The following is an 11,861-nucleotide window of genomic DNA, read 5'->3' as shown; positions in this document are numbered from 1 at the left end:
CAAGACTTTATTTAACAAGTGAAAACAATGATGGAAAGCTTCTGCTATTTAAGAAAAGGTTTAAAGGATTAGTTCACTTCAGAATAAAAAATTAAAATTAAGGTTTTTGAGGAAAACATTCCAGGATTTTTCTCCATATAGTGGACTTCACTGGGGTTCAACGGGTTGAAGGTCCAAATTGCAGTTTCAGTGCAGCTTCAAAGGGCTCTACATGATCCCAGACGAGGAATAAGTGTCTTATCTAGCGAAACGATCAGTCATTTTTCTAAAAAAAAAAAATAATAATATACTTTAACCACAAATGCTCGTCTTGCACTAGCTCTGCGATGCGCCACACATTACGTAATCACGTAGGAAAGGTCACACATGACGTAGGCGGAAGTACCACGCAAGTGTTTACAAAGCGAACGTGCAAAGACTAAGTCAAACGCCCTTTACAAAAAAAGGAAAAACAACGATGTCGGACGATTTTGAAGTTGGAGGAGAAAATGAGATGGAGTTTTTCGCCCTACCGCGCTACTTCTGCCTACGTCACGTGTGTATATACATTTTTATTTTTTAGAAAATGACAGATCATTTCGCTAGTTGAGACCCTTATTCCTCGTCTGGGATCGTGTAGAGACCTTTGAAGCTGCATCGAAACTGCAATTTGGACCTTCAACCCATTGGTAGCCGTTGAAGTCCACTATATGGAGAAAAATCTGGGAATGTTTTCCTCAAAAACTTTCATTTCTTTTCGACTGAAGAAAGAAACAAACATCTTAAATGGCATGGGGGTGAGTAAATTATCAGGAAATTTTAATTCTAAATTGAACTAATCCTTTAAGAAGAGAAAATCTCTTCCAATGTCCCATTTCAAGGTCAACTTGCTCTTTGGAACACCAACACAAAGACTTCAACTGAACTCCATCGTAACAAACAGTGGCATTTGCCGGGAACAATCTGGAGTTAAAATGGAAGTTGCAGAGTTCCTGATGTTCAACTGGATGACTAAGATTGACGTGATGGATCTAAAATGACAATTCTGTATTATAACAACAACAACAACAACAACAACAACAACAACAGCAGAAGCAGCGAACTGGAGACCAATCAGTGCACTGAAGACCTTTGAGCCTGAAGGACATGACCAGGTAGCGTTCTCAAGAATACAGCGTTGCTGATTGGCCTGCAGGGCTCAAGACAGCAAACTTGGCTGTCAGAATAGATTATCATCTTTGTTCACCTTCTCATAAATGTCTCTAGGCCACAACATAGGTGACCTACTTTCTAAAGGTCTTTGGACTCATGTTTTCATTAGTTACATTAAACCAATCCTGTCTGGCGACAAAAACATTGGAAATACGTCAGAAATAGAAGGGGGCATTAGTTTACTGTCTGGGATTTGTCATGTCGCGTCGCTTCCAGAGAAGACAGCATCTCTGATTATAATGGGGTCTATTTGCTTTTGTTGCGTCGCACCACTCTCGTCTGGTGTAGACACGGTGTAATGGTGCGCTGAGATTAGCGAAATTTTGCCAGCAAAAAATTTCATGTCAATTGTGTAGCAGTGCATGAAGAACACCTCACACCTTGCTTAGTAATCGCTTAGTAATCATTTGCAACCACCCACAAGGTCCTAGCAAACACCTAAAAACTTTTTTTTTTTTTTTTTTTTTTTTTTTTTAGGAGAATGTGTGTGTGACTTTAAAAAACCATCTAAAAAAAATCAGTTTCATGTAGTGCTGTCAAAACAATTCATTGGGATTAACTGTATCTAACATAAAAGTTTGTGTTTACATAATATGTATATATGTTATATAGTTGTGAGTATGTGTCCATGTATACACACGCACACATATACATATTATATATATATATACATATTTATATATATATATATATATATATATATATATATATATATATATATATATATATATTTATATATTTATATATATATATATATATATATATATATATATACATACACACACATATATATATAATATATATACACACATATACACATATATATACATATATACATTAGATAGATTCGTAAAGCTTCAAACACACCACAGACCTAATTTAAATATTGTGCGGGAAACAGAAATCCGATCGGTTATCCAGATACAGAGGCCACTTAATGTGAACAAATGTAAACGCGCCGTGTCCTGATTGGCTTACGATCCGATCTGCTTAATACCAAGTGTAAATGCAGCCATAGACATTTCAAAATAAGAGTCCCAGCGTATTATTGGTATTCTGATTACAAAAACAGTACCTCGCATCAATTCTAAGTAAACTAACTTCTGTCTGAGCTTCCCTGTTACAAGGAAGGAAAGACTAAGAACATCATTAAACACATATTGGCACAACACTTGGGAAGCCTTTAACCACACACACACACACACACACACACACAAAAACCCTAACAACTGCCTAGCAACACCCTAGCAACCACAAAGAAAAACTGGCAACAATCTTACATTTTCAAGTTTTGCCGAGCTAATTAATCAAAGTTTGCCTTGCCAAACGGTTCCATATTTGGTATAATATGTTCAACACAAAATGCTAAACATAAAAGATCATGTATAAATGTAGGTTAAAAAGCTTACCTGTACTGCATTAAAGCTGTGGATGTCTTAGTAGAGATGCTCTAAGGCAGACCTAGACAAGAAAGAAAACCGTAAGTTTAACAAAACTGCATGTTTTCAAAGACAAAAACTAGAAAGGAAACAACAAATGGAAACAGACTGCAATGACTTTGGAAAGAAATCAATGTGTAACATCTCCGATGCGAAGCATCTGGCATGTACGCTGTTGGGCACACCCTCAGATGTACACTGGGAATGTGCTTCTGTTTACCCGCCAAAGACAATCATCTCCCCCGCCATTGTGTGCCATTTGGCTAAATAAATAACTGATGAAGATGGCTATTGTTTTAGGGTCTCAATTCGACGACTGCCAGAAGACGGTTTATAGTCAAATGATCTCCGTGCAGTCAAAGCGAGAGATCACTTCCTCTAGAATGATGGCCAGCGATTGTCTATTGTCCAAGCGTGAGTCAGGAAGATAGTGGGGGGGGAAAGGCAGATCCAAAAGTAGGGCGCAAACAGCAAAAGCAGGATATGCCGTTTCATTTGAAATGCATCATACCGGATGCCAAGCGTGTGGGTAGAAGAAAAAAACAAATACAAAAAGGGAAAACTGTGCTTTACATCCATAATCCTGACATCATACCTGACAAACTGAAAGCTGACTTCAGTAAAAGAATCAGAAATACAGTTAAAAAAAAAAAAAAAAAAAGTGACCAGTTCAAGAGGCCATGATTTATGTTGCTACAAACCAGAAGCAGCTATCAGGAGGAATGTTCCTGACCGATATTGTCTTAATCCCGTGGTCATCAATTGATCAATCCTGCCTAAATCCAGGGTCAATCGTTTTTAACTGCAGAATGCATGAAAATCACACTACTCTAATGAATGAACCCTCAAAGTTTGGGCTGGGCGACATGACCTTTTGAACCAAGCAAATTTATTTCATAAAAAAATGGTTAACACACAAGTACAGTCCCACTTTACTTAACATACACATACATTTTAAGAATATCACTAACACTAATGAAAAAGGTGTTTTTGTTAAAATAATAAAGTTAGTAAGTTGGTATGAGCCACCAGAGTCATCAAAAATATAGAATTGGTGGTATTTTGGGTTAAGGTTACAGAAACCACGGTAAATACATGGTAAATACATAATACTAACATGAACTGTTGATAAAACATATGGACACTGATCCTGATGAATAGAATGATCATCATACCTGCATGTACATCCTTTCCATCCAAGTGAAACTGTTAAGATTAATTGATATTAATTGATATTAATTGATAGGAGCCATATAGAAATAAGCTTGTTTATTTTGCAACGGTTCAGCTGTGAAACACAAACTGGATTGATTGTAATAACTTCCGGTATCTGGCAGTACATTAAATGACTCTGGTCGGGGCCACAAAAACCCTTCGCCCTTCGAGTTTATGAGAATGCAACACCCTACAACCTTTTGGAAATCACCGACAAGTGCAAGCGAAGGCCGCAAAACTGCAAGTCCACATCAAGTGTGAAATTTGGGCCAATGACACATGCAATGCTGCCTCAGATGGACAAGAACAAAGAATCTTAGATGCATAAAGTTTCTGACTGCTTACCTCGCAACGTTTTTGGAACATACAAACACGCTACAATCAAATGATTTGATACGTTCATCTCACACATCTCTAACATGCACATCTCTGTTGATTAACTCTGCTGCAAAGTAAACTAGATTTATTTTAATGGGCTCTATCATGTGGTATTAGGAACTTCAAACCTCTAGCAGCTTCACTAATTAGATTAATGAATACTGGGAGGTAAAGTGAACAACAGTGTGCAGAGACAGTCAGCGAGACACTCCTTAACTCTGGCAGACAAAGCCTTCAGTCCCTTCACTCCCAACGCATAGCTGGAGTTCACAGCCAGAGAACACAAAGTGAAGGCCAATCATACGCCATACACTAATCTAACCATCACATTCTCCTTAACCCCCTTCTTTCTCTTTATCACTACTGTCTTTCTTGAAATGAACATGTGTCCTTCTCAAAGACCTTCACGACCTTTGGTAGTCTTCTTTACCTCCTTGTTGAGGTGTTACTGCTGAAAAATAAGGAACTCAACATTGCTTAAGTATGTAAAAGGAATTGGTTAGGAATTACATTACCATTTAAAAGTTTGTGGTCTGTATGTTGTTTTTTAAAGGGTTAGTTCACCCAAAAATGAAAATTCTGTCATTAATTACTCACCCTCATGTCATTCCACACCCATAAGACCTGAGTTCATCTTCAGAACACAAATTAATCCGATGGCTCAGTGAGGCCTGCATTGAGGCCTCCACTTTCAATGCCCAGAAAGGTACTAAAGACATATTTAAAACAGTTCATGTGACTATAATGGTTCAACCTTAATGTTATGAAGCGACAAGAATACTTCTTGCGAGCCAAAAGAAACAAAATAACGACTTTATTCAAAAATATCTAGTTATGGGCGATTTCAAAACACTGCTTCAAGCAGATTTGAAGCTTTACGAATCTTTTGTTTCGAATCAATGATTCGGAGCATGTATCAAACTGTTAAAGTCACGTGAACCATTGAAATTTCGAAACGTGTCGAAACACTTATGACATAACGAAGCCTCGTTTACTGAAATCACGTGACTTTGGCAGTTTGATACACGCTCCGAACCACTGATTCGAAACAAAAGATTCGTAAAGCTTCGAATCTGCATGAAGCAGTGTTCTGAAATCGCCCATCACTAGATATTGTTGAATAAAGTCGTTATTTTGTTTTTTTGGCACACAAAAAGTATTCTCGTTGCTTCATAACATTAAGGTTGAACCATTGTAGTCACATGAACTGTTTTAAATATGTCTTTAGTAGATTTCTGGGCATCTGAAAGTATTAATTATCTTGCTGTCAATGCAGGCCTCACTGAGTCATCGGATTTTATCAAAAATATCTTAATTTGTGTTCCGAAGATGAATGAAGGTCTTACGGGTGTGGAACGACATGAGGGTGAGTAATTAATGACAGAATTTTCATTTTTGGGTGAACTAACCCTTTAAGAAATCAATACTTTTATTGGGCAAGGATAAATTAAATTCATCAAGAGTGACAGTAAAGACATTTATACTGTTAGAAATATTTCTATTTAAAAAGAAAATGCTGTTCTTTTGAACTTTCTATTCATCAAAGAATCCTGAAAAAAAAACAAAAAAACATCATGGCTTCCAAAAATGTATGATAAGAAATGCTTCTTGAGCAGTGAATCAGCATATTAGATTGGTTTCTGAAGGATCATGTGACACTGAAGACTGGAGGAATGATGCCTAATTACCATTTCTGCCATCTACCGAACTGTAAAAAAATTGAAGAAGGATAATCTGAAATGCTTTATCAGTTTGACAGATAACAAAAGGTATCAAACCAATTGTGTTTAGAAACATTCTCATTGTAAAGGACGCTAATATGATTTAGAAGTGAAGAAAAGAGAAGGAAATAATGTCAGAGACTCAAAAGCCAATTTTGATTTCATGGGGTCTATAAAGGCCCGTTCACACCAAGAGCGATAACTATAATGATAATGATAAAGATATTATTCTAAAAATCTTTCTAAATATAAAAGAATAGCAGAGTTCACAACATAATACCGATAACGGCAGAGAGGAACAATATGAATCACTTTCAGAATCATTTTTTTCCAGCTGATGAACAATAAAAACATTGACAACTAATCAGAATCCGTCCTGCTTTAAAGAGCTCATGCATTTAAATTGGCAGACAACAAAACTCAGTGTGCACTTATAACACAGTTATCGTTATAATAATTAATACAGTTATCATTCTTAGTTTGAACGGGCTTCAAGGCATGTTTCAGAAAGATTACACATTGAAGACAGCAAAGATGTGGTAGGAATCTCTAAAGCTACAGAACTGCAGCTCTTTACACGCTAAAAATGAACGCGGTCTGCGTTTATCATTACAAAAGTCACAGTAGGGCAGCGCCTTTATGTCTGATAGAACAAACACATTAGCTTCAAGAAACCTCCAACCGTGTGCATCTGTGCTCTTCGAGCTCAAGCACTGCTGATAAAAGAGATGCACTTCACAGAAGAGACTGTGTGCTAGAAGAACAACAAAACCTCTGCATCTGGGCTCTAGTCACACTATTGAGGTCACGCGAGCTGAAATGAGCCTCCCTCTCCATCTGTCTCTCAGCCCTGAATTCTGCCGTCCCAGAAACCTTTTCACTCATTTGAGTTGGAGTGGAACAGCACAGATGTGTTGGGTTTGTCCTACACGTTCATTTTCAGCATGTGTGTGAGCTTTATAATCCCTGCAAATGTTATGTGCTTACAAATGATTTCTAAATGCAGGGCACTCTGCATAAGTAGTCATGAAATGAAGAATGATATCGAGTGCTGGAGATACAGATGTAAGCGCTAAGAAGCACTGAAGGGGAACTTTGCAACTCTTATTTGTATAGTGGCCCTATTGTCTTTTGGGACTTGACTAGGGCTGGGCAATATGGCAAAAAATATGATAACGATATTTGTTTCCATATTGATCAATATCAAGATACATCACGATATATAATTTGATAACCCTGCCAGCTTAAAGAGTATGCTGGCAATGACTTAAGCCTGGAGAAACCAGAGCTTATAATCGTTATTAACACAATTTTATTGTGATCTTGATATGACATTGTTTATCGCCCAGCCCTAGACCTGACTAATACATTCTCATCAAAACCCTTACATTTTTTTAGTTTTAATTTATGGTCTAAGTAGCAATGATTCAACTAATTCAGACACCATTAAACTGTAGTAAATATGCACCAATATTAAAAGTTGATAGTTATTTTCATGCTATATGGCTGTTATGCCAAATTTACAAAATTAAGCGCTTCTGAAGTGGCATTTAATAGATTAGTTCACTTCAGAATTAAAATTTCCTGTTAATTTACTCACCCCCATGTCATCCAAGATGTTCATGTCTTTCTTTCTTCAGCTGAAAAGGAATTAAGGTTTGTGAGGAAAACATTCCAGCATTTTTCTCCATATAGTTGACTTCAACAGTTACCAACGGGTTAAACGTCAAAATTGCAGTTTCAATACAGCTTCAAAGGGCTCAACATGATCCCAGATGAGGGAAGCAGTTTAGCGAAATGATCAGTCACACCACAAATGCTCATCTTGCACTAGCTCTGCGACGCGCCACGCATCGCGTAATCATGTTGGAAAGGTCACGCGTGATGTAGGCAGAAGTACCGCGGTAGGGCGAAAAACTCCATCTCATTTTCTCCTCCAACTTTAAAATCATCCAACATCGTTGTTTTACCTTTTTTTGTAAAGGTCGTTTGACTTAGTCTTTACATGATCGCTACTTCTGCCTACATCACGCGTGACCTTTCCAAGGTGATTACGTCATGCGTGGCGCATCGCAGAGCAGTGCAAGACGAGCATTTGTGGTTAAAAAGTATATAAATTTTTATTTTTTAGAAAATGACAGATCGTTTCGCTAGATAAGACTCTTATTCCTCGTCTGGGATTGTGTAGAGCCCTTTGAAGCTGCACTGAAACCGCAATTTGGACCTTCAACCTGTTGTTGTAGCTGTTGAAGTCCACTATATGAAGAAAAATCCTGGAATGTTTTCCTCAAAAACCTTCATTTCTTTTCAACTGAAGAAATAAATACAAAGAAACATCTTGGATGATATTTTATTTCTGAAATGAGCTAATCCTTTAAGTGTCTTTACATAGACTGTTTAATGCTGCTCAGAAGTGACACAAATGCATGTACACAACAATGTTAACTGCATATTGTTAGGGGCTGAGGTGGGTCAGAGCAGGCATTATATAGCCTGGCTTTTATGCTGCATTGCGTCTTTATACAGAATTTTGAGCAGGCATGGAGAAGCCTTAACTTGCCTGTGTAAAGATGCCTTTAACCAATAAATGCCCAATATTACGGTCCCAATACTGTCCACATTAAATGAAAAATTTACCCTATTTACTTTGTTACCACACATTATTAGTCTTCTGGTGGACAATTAATCTGAGCAAGTTAATCCACAGAAAAAAAAAAAAAAAAAAAAGTAATATTTATGTATATCAAAATCTGAAAATGTGCCTCCCTCTGGGACAGTGTCCCTTCTCTGAATGTTCTTCTTCCAACATTATATTAAATTACTAATGTTTTTAAAGGTCAACATTTAAGTGAGAGTAAGATTTTTACATTATGGCTAATAGTCAAGTCAATTCACCTTTATTTATTTAGCTCTTTTTACAACACAGATTGATTCAAAGCAGTTTTACAGTGATAACAGGAAAATTATGCATCAAAGTTTTGTTCGGCGGTCTAGCAGCTCTAGAATAAAATAGTGTCATTGTTTAGCTTGAGTAAGTTCAGTGTTGATTTAGTTCCACTGTAGAAATCATCAGTTATTAATTTAGTGCATAATAATATGATAATGCCAATATTTTAAGTAAATATTTTTCAACAACAACAAAAATTAAACAATTTCGAGCATACTCTCACAAAAATGAATTGAAAAAAGTACACTACAAAAGATTGTGTTTGTAACCAGAAATGTAGAAACTGTAGTATTTGTGTCCAAACGTCTATGTTTGTGAATATATATCCACTGTAATGTCAAATAAAATCCAAGCTAAAGCAGTGAAAACTGGACCAACCTGAAGAAGCGTGCTTGCTTTTAATTACCATTTACTGCCTGAGGAGACAATCTGAGGAAATCTTTTCAACATCCATCAACACTACAATAAAATTCAGTAACCCTGATAAGGCCAAGAGGAAATGCAGAGCCGATCTGGACCATCTCACTCTCCTATTGACGTGCATCTAATGAAAGCCAACTACAACTGATATGGTTAACTGATGGTTAAAAGAAGATATTCATATGCGAATGTTATGAACAGGCCAAAAACCACAAAATAGCTATAGTGTATATATATAAAGCAGGGTTCTTCCTGTGTGAAAAATGGTCTATGGTGGTAGTAGTGGATGAACTACACATTCAGTAAAAAGTAGCCTACCCATGTGAACAGTTTGTAATATTAATCCTATTGGTTCATGAAATAAAAGCAATCACTGTCAGGACAGATCATAAAGCATAAAGTGCTTAGAGCTATTTTATATTTAAAAATCTGTAAATTTATATAAAAAGTCAATGAGTGACTGATTTGAAAAGTTAGTAATAAAAGTAACATTACATAGAAAAATCGAATTATTTTGCATTTAGACTCCAAGACTTAATGCAGAGATCATTTGACATGTTTTGTTCTGTCCATTGCTATGGTTATCACTGTAAACCTGATTCAATCGAGCATTTATCAATTATTTAATTATAATCACTGAAGCTGTCAATTACTTCAGTTCAACATGAGGTGCACAAAGCTGCACTCTTGCAAAAACTCCCGTTATAATCAATGAAGCCGTCTACGCTGTGAAATGGATCTCTTATTGTTATCGTGTTTATACTTTGTTGGTTATAATTAAAGAATGCAAAAACTCCACCATTTTGAGTGGTGTTGAGCTGGTTCTGACTAACTTAAACATCTGATTGGCCATTGCATTCACACGCTCAACAGATGCATGTTACTGGCTACAAAGCTCAACACCGCAAAAAAACGTCGTAAATAGAAACCTTTGATGCTCTTCACGGAGCACTAAAACAAACACTAAAGGGAGCATTTTAAAATGTTTTAAAGCAGCCGGATATCAGCGGGTATTGGTGCTGCAGAACGGCACATTAAATGATCAAATAAATCTTTGGCGGGACAAAAATGTATTTTGGCGGCCGCCAAATATTTTCATTGCCGGAAAAACCCTGAAAGGGTTACGAAGTCCGAGTCTAAATTTAAGAAATCTTATGTTTGACAAAATTCTAAGGTTGCATCACATGAATCCTTTGCAGTTAAGGCAATTTCACAACATATTGAGCCGAGAACACTAAAATATAAAAAAAAAAAAAAAAAAATCCAAGATGGCAAACAAAGTAACAGAAATGTTGTTTATATTTCATCCAACACTAGAAAAAGAATAAAAAGAACGTAAAATTAGTTCCAATTACAGTGTACTATTATATTGCTATAGTATTTTTATGCTAGTAGGAATACTGAGCTGTTAGCTTTGTGACATTCTTTCTGCATCGGGTCTTTTAGCGCTACACTTCATAAGAAACATTCTGTATAGGGATGTGCATTTCGGTTAATTTTCCTGACGAAAACAGACGCTCAACCACCAATCATTAATTAATGAGAGATTCATTTCAGTTTCGCATTAAATAAATTAGTTTTGGCTTGACATTTATATATGTTGTTTATAACGAATGCCACTATAATGTGCGTTTTATTTTATAATTTTAATTTTAGCTACTTATATTTTCATTATTGTTCTGTTCTGAATACTGGTAAAATGTAAAGGATTAGTTGTCAACTTATGTGTGTTTTTTTTCTCTCAACGCAATTGACTGATATGCGTATAATTATTATTTTTTTTTTTTTAAACATGCATCAAATGTTTTAAGATTATCTTGAAAAAATAACTTAACCGTTTAACAAAGAATTATTCGAAACTCTTACTGACTGTTAACAGTTGACCGGTCAAATATCATCCCTAAATCTGTTCCTTTCTTTCCCAAAACTGAACAAAACCTAGACGAGCTCCAAAACATGAGAGCAATGTCCAATTCATAAATGAAACACTGAGACAATTCTTTTCAATGAACATGCTGAATCAGTCCACAAATCAAAATGAATAACTCCTCTGTGAATTGGACTGCTCCAATTGCAGCTATTTTCAGTATTTGTTAACATTAATTGGCTGTTAACGACATGCTAACGTCAAACGCTACTGTAATCAAAAGCAAGACTCATCTTACTTTACTACATTTAAAATAAATACATACCTTTCCCCTTTACTTTGAACTAAAACAAACCTAGACCAGCTCCAAAATGCAAGAGCAATGTCCGATTTGTGAACGAAACATTCACAACTGAGTTCACAAATCGCACTGAACGACTGAGTCTTTCGTGCAGAGCTTTATTTGTGTGGTAAAGTGTTGCAAATCAGTCACTTACTGATTGTCTTCAAAGGCCAACACAGGAGTGACACAATTATAGGCCCTAGGTTTCACAGCAATACAGCATATAAAAAGCTCTTTAGGTTAGCGACTAAACCGAGACATGCGATCGCCTCTGATTCTTATTTTATGGATAAAGTGCTAATAAATAATTAACACTCAACTGCTCAAACAAAAACTAGAA

General features: G+C 36.2%; 1 protein-coding gene across 2 annotated transcripts in view; it reads right to left on the bottom strand.

Annotated features, from left to right (window-relative positions):
- nck1b (NCK adaptor protein 1b) overlaps window positions 1-11,861 on the bottom strand; it is a 61,784-nt gene that overhangs the window by 29,897 nt on the left and 20,026 nt on the right. For both annotated transcript variants that reach the window (XM_051882702.1, XM_051882703.1), the window contains exon 2: window positions 2,601-2,652. The gene's annotated coding sequence lies outside the window, so the exon portion shown is untranslated. The remainder of the gene's footprint in view (window positions 1-2,600; window positions 2,653-11,861) is intronic.

This window comes from Ctenopharyngodon idella, chromosome 23, assembly GCF_019924925.1.
Source record: "Ctenopharyngodon idella isolate HZGC_01 chromosome 23, HZGC01, whole genome shotgun sequence".
Taxonomy (NCBI): domain Eukaryota; kingdom Metazoa; phylum Chordata; class Actinopteri; order Cypriniformes; family Xenocyprididae; genus Ctenopharyngodon; species Ctenopharyngodon idella.
This window is presented reverse-complemented; position numbering and strand designations above follow the sequence as displayed.